Genomic DNA, 8,665 nt, shown 5'->3' on the forward strand with positions numbered 1-8,665 from the left:
AAAGATGTGAAAGAGAAAAGGAGTACAGACCTGGGAAGAAAGAGAGGAAAGGAAGGAGAGACAAAGAAGAGGATAGAGGAAAATTTAGAGGGCGAAATGAAGGAAGAAACGAAAACAGGAATGAATGAATAAATATGAAAGAAATAGGAATTATGGATCAATAAATGAATGGATAGATAGACAGAGTAAAGACAGCGGCAGTGAGGGAGGACAGGAGTGAAGGAAAGAGGGAGGGAGGAGGGAGAGGGAAGGAAAAACGGAAAAAATAGAGTTTGCATAATTCCGTAAATGTAAGATTGATGCAGTGGGGCGTTTTGTGTGTGTGTGTGTGTGTGTGTGTGTGTGTGTGTGTGTGTGTGTGTGTGTGTGTGTACATTTCCAAGCGTACCGGTTCGGGTAAGATTTATTTACAGAGGAAATAATGTATGTATTTTTTTTTTTTTTTTACAACAAAGGAGGCAGCTCAAGGGCACACAAAAAAAGAAAACAATAATAAAAAAAAGCCCGCTACTCGCTGCTCCTAAAGTAAAACAAAAGAGGTAGCCGAAAGGAAGATCAAATACAGGAGGAGAGGTGTCCTGATACCCTCCTCTTGAAAGAGTTCAAGTCGTAGGCAGGAGGAAATACAGATGAAGGAAGATTGTTTCAGAGTTTACCAGCGTGAGGGATGAAAGAGTGAAGATGCTGGTTAACTCTTGCATAAGGGGTTTGGACAGTATAGGGATGAGCATGAGTAGAAAGTCGAGTGCAGCGGGGCCGCGGGAGGGGGGGAGGCATGCAGTTAGCAAGTTCAGAAGAGCAGTCAGCGTGGAAATATCGATAGAAGATAGAAAGAGAGGCAACATTGCGGCGGAATTTAAGAGGTAGAAGACTATCAGTATGAGGAGGAGAGCTGATGAGACGAAAAGCCTTAGCCTCCACTCTGTCCAGAAGAGCTGTGTGAGTGGAGCCCCCCACACATGAGATGCATACTCCATACGAGGGCGGACAAGGCCCCTGTATATGGACAGCAACTGTGCACGGGAGAAGAACTGGCGGAGACGGTACAGAACGCCCAGCCTCGAGGAAGCTGATTTAGTAAGAGATGAGATATGAAGTTTCCAGTTGAGATTTTGAGTTAAGGATAGACCGAGGATGTTTAGTGTTGAGGAAGGTGATAGCTGGGTGTTGTCAAAGAATAGGGGATAGTTGTTTGGAAGATTGTGTCGAGTGGATAGGTGGAGAAACTGTGTTTTTGAGGCGTTGAAGGACACCAGGTTCTTCTTGCCCCAATCGGAAATAATAGTAAGGGCTGAGGCTAGGCGTTCTGCAGCCTCCAGCCTTGAGTCGTTAAGTTCCTGAAGGGTGGGTCTTCTATTAAAAGAAGTTGAGTAATGCAGAGTGGAATCATCGGCGTAGGAATGGATAGGACAGTTCGTTTTGGAAAGAAGATCATCAATGAACAACAGAAAAAGAGTGGGAGATAGGACAGAACCCTGTGGGACACCACTGTTAATAGATTTAGGAGAAGAACAGTGACCGTCTACCACGGCAGAAATAGAACGGTCAGAAAGGAAACTGGAGATAAAGGTACAGAGAGAAGGATAGAAACCGTAGGAGGGTAGTTTAGAAAGCAAAGATTTGTGCCAGACCCTATCAAAAGCTTTTGATATGTCCAGCGCAATAGCAAAAGTTTCACCGAAACGGCTAAGAAAGGATGACCAAGAGTTAATTAAGAAGGTTAGGAGATCACCAGTAGAACGCCCCTTGCGGAGCCCATACTGGCGATCAGATAGAAGGTCAGAAGTGGAAAGGTGCTTTTGAATCTTCCGGTTAAGGATTGATTCAAAAGCTTTAGATAGACAAGAAAGTAAAGCTATAGGACGATAGTTTTAGGGATTGGAGCGGTCACCCTTCTTAGGCACAGGCTGTATGAAGGCATACTTCCACCAAGAAGGAAAGGTAGATGTTGACAGGCAGAGGCGAAAGAGTTTGACCAGGCAGGGTGACAGCACGGAGGCACAGTTTTTAAGGACAATAGGAGGCACTCCATCAGGTCCATAAGCCTTCTGAGGATTGAGGCCAGAGAGGGCATAGAAAACATCATTTTGAAGAATCTTTATAACAGGCATAAAGGAGTCAGAGGGGGGATGAGTAGGAGGAATATGCCCAGAATCGTCCAGAGTGGAGTTTTTAGAAAAAGTTTGAGAGAAGAGTTCAGCCTTAGAGATAGATGAGACGGTAGTGTTGCCGTCAGGACTGAGGAATGGAGGGAAAGATGAAGAAGTGAAGTTGGAGGAGATGTTTTTGGCTAGATGCCAGAAGTCACGGGAAGAGTTAGAGAAAGCAAGGTTTTGACATTTTCTATTAATGAAAGAATTTTTGGTTAGTCGGAGAATAGATTTGGCACGATTTCGGGCAGAAATGTAAAGTTCATAATTAGCATTAGTTTGAAGGCTCTGGTACCTTTTGTGAGCTACCTCTCTATCATTGACAGCACGAGAACAAGCATGATTAAACCAAGGCTTTTTAGCGTGAGGAGTAGAGAAAGAACGAGGAATGTATGCCTCCATTCCAGAGACAATCACCTCTGTGATGCGCTGAGCACACACAGAGGGGTCTCTATCCTGGAAGCAATAGTCATTCCACGGGAAATCGGAAAAGTACATCCTCAGGTCGTCCCACCGAGCTGAAGCAAAATGCCAGAAGCATCGCCTCTTCGGTGGGTCCAGAGGGTGTACAGGAGCGATAGGACAGGATGCAGAAATAAGATTGTGATCGGAGGAGCCCAACGGAGAAGGGTTTGAGGTAAGGAAGAGGTCTAGAATGTTGGGCCGATCTCCAAGACGGTCGGGAATACGTGTAGGGTGCTGGACCAACTGCTCTAGGTCGTTGAGGATAGCAAAGTTGTAGGCTTGTTCACCAGGATGGTCAGTGAAAGAGGATGAAAGCCAAAGCTGGTGGTGAACATTGAAATCTCCTAGGATGGAGATTTCAGCGAAGGGAGAGTGGGTCAAGATGTGCTCCACTTTAGAATTCAAATAGTCAAAGAATTTTACATAGTTGGTAGAGTTAGGTGAGAGATAAACAGCACAGATGTATTTAGTAATAGAATGACAATGAAGTCTTAGCTAGATGGTGGAAAATTCAGAAGAGTCAAGGTTGTGGGCACGAGAGCAAGTGATGTCGTTGCGCACGTAGGCGTACATCCAGCTTTGGATTGAAATTTAGGATAGAGATAGTAGGAGGGAACAGAGTAGAGATTGCTGTCAGTAGCCTCAGAAACCTGTGTTTCGGTAAGGAAGAGAAGGTGAGGTTTAGAGGAGGAGAGATGATGTTCCACAGAATGAAAATTAGAGCGAAGACCGCGAATGTTGCAGAAATTGAGAAGAAAGAGGTTCGAGGAGTTATCAAGACACCTCTCGGGTCGGCAGCCAAAAGGGGAGTCCTCCCTGGGGGAATTTGTGGTCACCCCCCCAGGCGGGGACTCCGAGGCTTGGTGTATGTGCCATTTTGAAATTATAATTTTGGGAAAAGGTGTATATGTTGTGTGAATGTAGTGTGGTGTGGATAAAGAGAGGATCTGTCTTTAGAGAGCATGCTGAACTACTCTCCGGTGTTGGTGAGACAATAGGGAAACGGTTAGTGAGGACATGGGAAGGGTCTTTGGAGGGCTTCAGCTCCCTTCTCACCTCCCATATATACCTCACCGGGAGTGGCTTGCGTCCGTTCGGTAGGTGTCTTCCTACCTACTCCAGCCATGTATGCATGTATGTTGACATGAACAGATCGATGGATGACTGGCAGACGTAACTATGTATATATTTATGTATGTGTCGATTTGTAACGCCCTATGCATGTGTATGTATGAATATTTGTATGAATGTATGTATGTACGTATGTGAATATGTATGTGTGTGCGGGCAATACATTCGTGTTTGTCATTTCCCTATCATGTTCCCCTCTCACCTCCTCCACATCCCTTTATCCTCCTCCTCCTCCTCCTCCTCCTCCTCCTATTCAAAAATTCAATAAGGAAGGATCACAAGGTCACTTATTACAGGCATCATGGAGGAGGGGAGCAGGTGGATGGGGTGAAAGAGAGAGAGAGAGAGAGAGAGAGAGAGAGAGAGAGAGAGAGAGAGAGAGAGAGAGAGAGAGAGAGAGAGAGAGAGAGAGAGAGAGAGACAATCTCTCTGTCTATTTTTCACTTTTTTTATCTGTGTGTGTGTGTGTGTGTGTGTGTGTGTGTGTGTGTGTGTGTGTGTGTGTGTGTGTGTGTGTGTGTGTCAACAAACAAAAAAACGAGATAAATTATATGAGCAGCTCTCTCTCTCTCTCTCTCTCTCTCTCTCTCCCCCCCATTTTCCCTTTCTCCCTCCTCCTCTCCTTCCCTCCCCTTCAACCTTCCCTTGGGCGTGCATAAACAAAACCTTCTAAATAGTCACCGCCCAGTAATTGGCACAGATATATATTCTTTTTGTGGCTTGGTTAGAGGCTTTCGCGTCGCCGATACATGAAACACGAAACTGGAACAGGAAACATAATGGTAAGTGAGGATGGAAGGAAACAGCGAAGGGATGAAGGACAACAGAGGGCGCAGAACAATAATAGGAAGCAGCGGTAAGCGAGGATGTAGAGAACTCAGCGAACGGAGGAGGTAGTGAGGAAAAGAAGTGAATAAAATCGAGTAACGCAACCACAGTAATATAACAAGATGAGCAAAGAATCAAACATGGCAGAAGGAACAGTAGTAAAAATTATAATGGAAAAGTATGAAAACGATCAGGAAATAGTTTTAGTTTTGATATAAACTTGAACGTGAAAAATGCGATTTGGAATGAAAACATGGAAAAAATTATATATATATATATATATATATATATATATATATATATATATATATATATATATATATATATATATATATATATATATATATATATATATATATATATATATATATATGTAACTGGAAGCGGAAATAAAGGGAAGAGAACGAAAGCAAATGGACGGTGAAAAAAAAAGACATATGAAGGCCACTGGATTTAGTTTTACATGAACGTTGTACAAATATGAAATAAAAGTAAATATGGTAAATATTGCCCGATCTTTTAATAGTTTTGCTTATATACAGCTGCCACTGCTTATATTACTTCTACTACCAGTACTACTACTACTACTACTACTACTACTACTACTACTACTTCTGCAACTACCACAACCACCACCACCAATTTAACCCCTTTAAACCATTACAACAACACTGAGTACTAACTGAAACACACCCACCACCTCCACCTGCCACTTTGCATCCAGGGCGAGTCTCGTATTTACCCTAAAATCTCTAACCCTTTGCCAGGCTCCGGCGGCCCTGCCTGTACTCGCCTGCCCCGCCCGATAGCAGGAAGGCCGCTCAAGGCTCACTGAACCCTCGCCACCAAGGCCAAGCTGCCTCCAAAATCCCCCTCACTTAGCCCTCTACTCTCCTCCTTCCTCCCTCCCTCTCTCTCTCTCCTACTCCTCCGGCTTCCATCATGTCACTATTCCTTCCTCTTCTCACTCACCTTTATTCTCCACCTCTTCACTTTCTCTTACGATCCCCTGCTCCCCCTCTCTCCACCGAGCCATGTCCGAACCTTCCAATCCGTAATCTGTTCATCCATCCGTCTTTCTCACTGGGTGATGTAAAATCTTTTTTTCAGTAGTAACATAGTAGTAGTAGTAGTAGTAGTAGTAGTAGTAGTAGTAGTAGTAGTCGTAGTAGTAGTAGTAGTAGTAATAATAGTAGTAGTAGTAGTGGTGGTGGTGGTGGTGGCATGGTGTTAACTTTCACTTTTGTTTGAGGGACTAACATACTCCTACTTTCATTCCTTATATCCTTTTTCTTTACTTCAATATTCAATTTCCTTTCTCGTTCCTTACACGTTTTCATTTCCTTCCCCCATTCTTATAGTCTTCCTCTTCCTCTTCTCTTTTTTTATCCTTCTTTACTTCATTTTATTCTGCACCTCACTTACCTCCTATTCCTTCATTCCTATAACCTTTTTCTTTAGCTATTCAAGACTCCTTCCTACTCTTTTTTTTTACATTCTCTTTTCCTTTCTTCCCTAATCCTCACTATCCGTCCTTCCTTCCTTCCTTCTTATTATACTCTTTTCATCCTTTCATTCCGTATCCTAAAATCTTCTTTCCTTCCCCATTCATTGTTTCCTCTTCGTTCTCTTTCCTTCCGTTGCCTCGTCATAATCTTTAACAATTTTAAAACTTTCTCCTCTCTAAATATATTTCTTTGGCACAACTCTCGGTCATTATAATATTTCCTTCAGTCTTCTTTGAAACTCGTTTTCTTTTATTTTTTATTCTTCTTTTCTTTCGCCTCGTCATAATTTCATTCGTCTAAGAATAACTTTTAAAACTTCGTGTGGGTGAGTTTATTTTTCAGTCAAATTGAAGACAAAAATTCATGAACACATCTCCTTTCTTGAGGAGGGTTAGTTATTTTCTTTTTTTCTTTTCTTATTATCTTACTTGTCCATATTTTTTGCTGTCATTATTTTTCTGTCTCGTTTTGGTTCTCTTTCTTCTTAATAAATTCGGCCACAGTATTTTTTTGAGGGATCTGGCATTTTTCTTTTCTAATTTCTTCTTCTTTAATGTCTCCACTCATCTCGCTGTCATTATTATTCTCTCTCTTTATCTTTTCTTTTCGTCTTATCTCAGAATATTTTCCTTCTTAAACTTTCCCTACATCTACTTCTATTTTTCTTCTTCTTCTTCCTTTTCTTCTCATCCTACAATTTTGTTCTTGTTCTGACAAACTTTTGCGTGAGAGAGAGAGAGAGAGAGAGAGAGAGAGAGAGAGAGAGAGAGAGAGAGAGAGAGAGAGAGAGAGAGAGAGAGAGAGAGAGAGAGAGAGAGAGAGAGAGAGAGAGAGAGAGAGAGAGAATCAAAGGAAAACAAAGGGCTGAAGAGGCATTTAGAGGAAATGAAAGAGCAACACTGGACGAGAGACGAAGAGACGGAAGACACGAAGCTGGCGGGAAGGAGACGGAGAGGAGGGGAAGAGATGAGCCGCAAAAAGAGATGATAAGAAGACGCACAGTCAACAAAAAGAGAGAAGAGATAAAAAAATATTGTACATTTAATAACGCTATAAACAAAAACAGGATAATATAACAAAGATAGATGGAAGAGAAAAAGATGAGAGAGTAATACGAAGAGGGAGTGAATAGTTAAAAAGAATAAAAATAAACGGAAATGAGTGAAAAATTAAAAGGAACCTTGTGTCTTTCAATGCCTCAAAAACCCCAATTTCTCCACCTATCAAGTCGACACAATCTTCCAAACACCTAACCCCTATTCTTCAACAGCACTCAGCTATCACCTTCTTCTACACTAAACATACTTGGTCTATCCTTAACTCAAAATCTTAACTGGAAACTTTACATCTCTTCTCTCACTAAATCATCTTCCTCGAGGTTGGGCGTTCTGTATCGTCTCCGCCAGTTCTTCGCCTCCGCACAGTTGCTATATATATACAGGGGCCATGTCCGCCCTTGTATGGAGTATGCATCTCACCTGTGGGGGGCTCCACTCACGCAGCTCTCCTCCTCTTACTGATAGTCTTGTACCTCTTAAATTCCGTCGCCATGTTGCCTCTCTTTCTATCTTCTATCGATATTTTCGCGCTGACTGCTCTTCTGAACTTGCTAACTCCATGCCCCCCCCAACCCCTCCTGCTGCCTCGCCGCACGCAACATTCTACTCAAGCTCATCCCGTTACTGTCCAAATCCCTTACGTACGAGTTAACCAGCATCTTCACTCTTTCATCCCTCACGCAGGTAAACTCTTGAACGATCTTCCTTCATCTGTATTTCCTCATGACTACGACTTGAACTCTTTCAAGGGGAGGGTATCAGGACACCTCTCCTTCCGAAGTTGACCTTTCTTTTGGCCACTCCTCTGAGCGCTTTTTGTGGGAGCAGCGAATAGCGGGCTTTTTTTTCATTTTTGTTTCCTTTTGTTTGCCCTTGAGCTGCTTCCTCTGCTGTAAAAATAAAAGAGACGAGGATGAAGGATAAACCGATAAAACACAGGCAGAGATTGCTAGACTAATAACAAATTAAAAACAAAAAAGATTACATAAAAAGAAGTTTATATATGAGGAAAAGAAAGGAAACGGGAGGAAAAATATGGAAAGAGAGAAAAAAAGAGGACACAACAGAAAACGAGAGGAGAGGAAAAATAGATAAAGGAGAATTTAAGGAAACAAGAGTAGAGGGGAGAAGAAAAGAGAAAATACGAAGTGTAGCATGGAGGTAATAAGGTGTGTGGAGATGAGTGAGGAAAGAAGAAGAGTGTGTGGAGAGGAGTGAGGAAAGAAGAAGAGTGTGTGGAGAGGAGTGAGGAAAGAAGAAGAGTGTGTGGAGAGAAGTGAGGAAAGAAGAAGAGTGTGTGGAGAGGAGTGAGGAAAGAAGAAGAGTGTGTGGAGAGAAGTGAGGAAAGAAGAAGAGTGTGTGGAGAGAAGTGAGGAAAGAAGAAGAGCGTGTGGAGAGAAGTGAGGAAAGAAGAAGAGTGTGTGGAGAGAAATGAGGAAAGAAGAAGAGTGTGTGGAGAGAAGTGAGGAAAGAAGAAGAGTGTGTGGAGAGTAGTGAGGAAAGAAGAAGAGTGTGTGGAGAGTAG

Source organism: Eriocheir sinensis, unplaced genomic scaffold (genome assembly GCF_024679095.1).
Source record: "Eriocheir sinensis breed Jianghai 21 unplaced genomic scaffold, ASM2467909v1 Scaffold6, whole genome shotgun sequence".
Lineage (NCBI taxonomy): Eukaryota > Metazoa > Arthropoda > Malacostraca > Decapoda > Varunidae > Eriocheir > Eriocheir sinensis.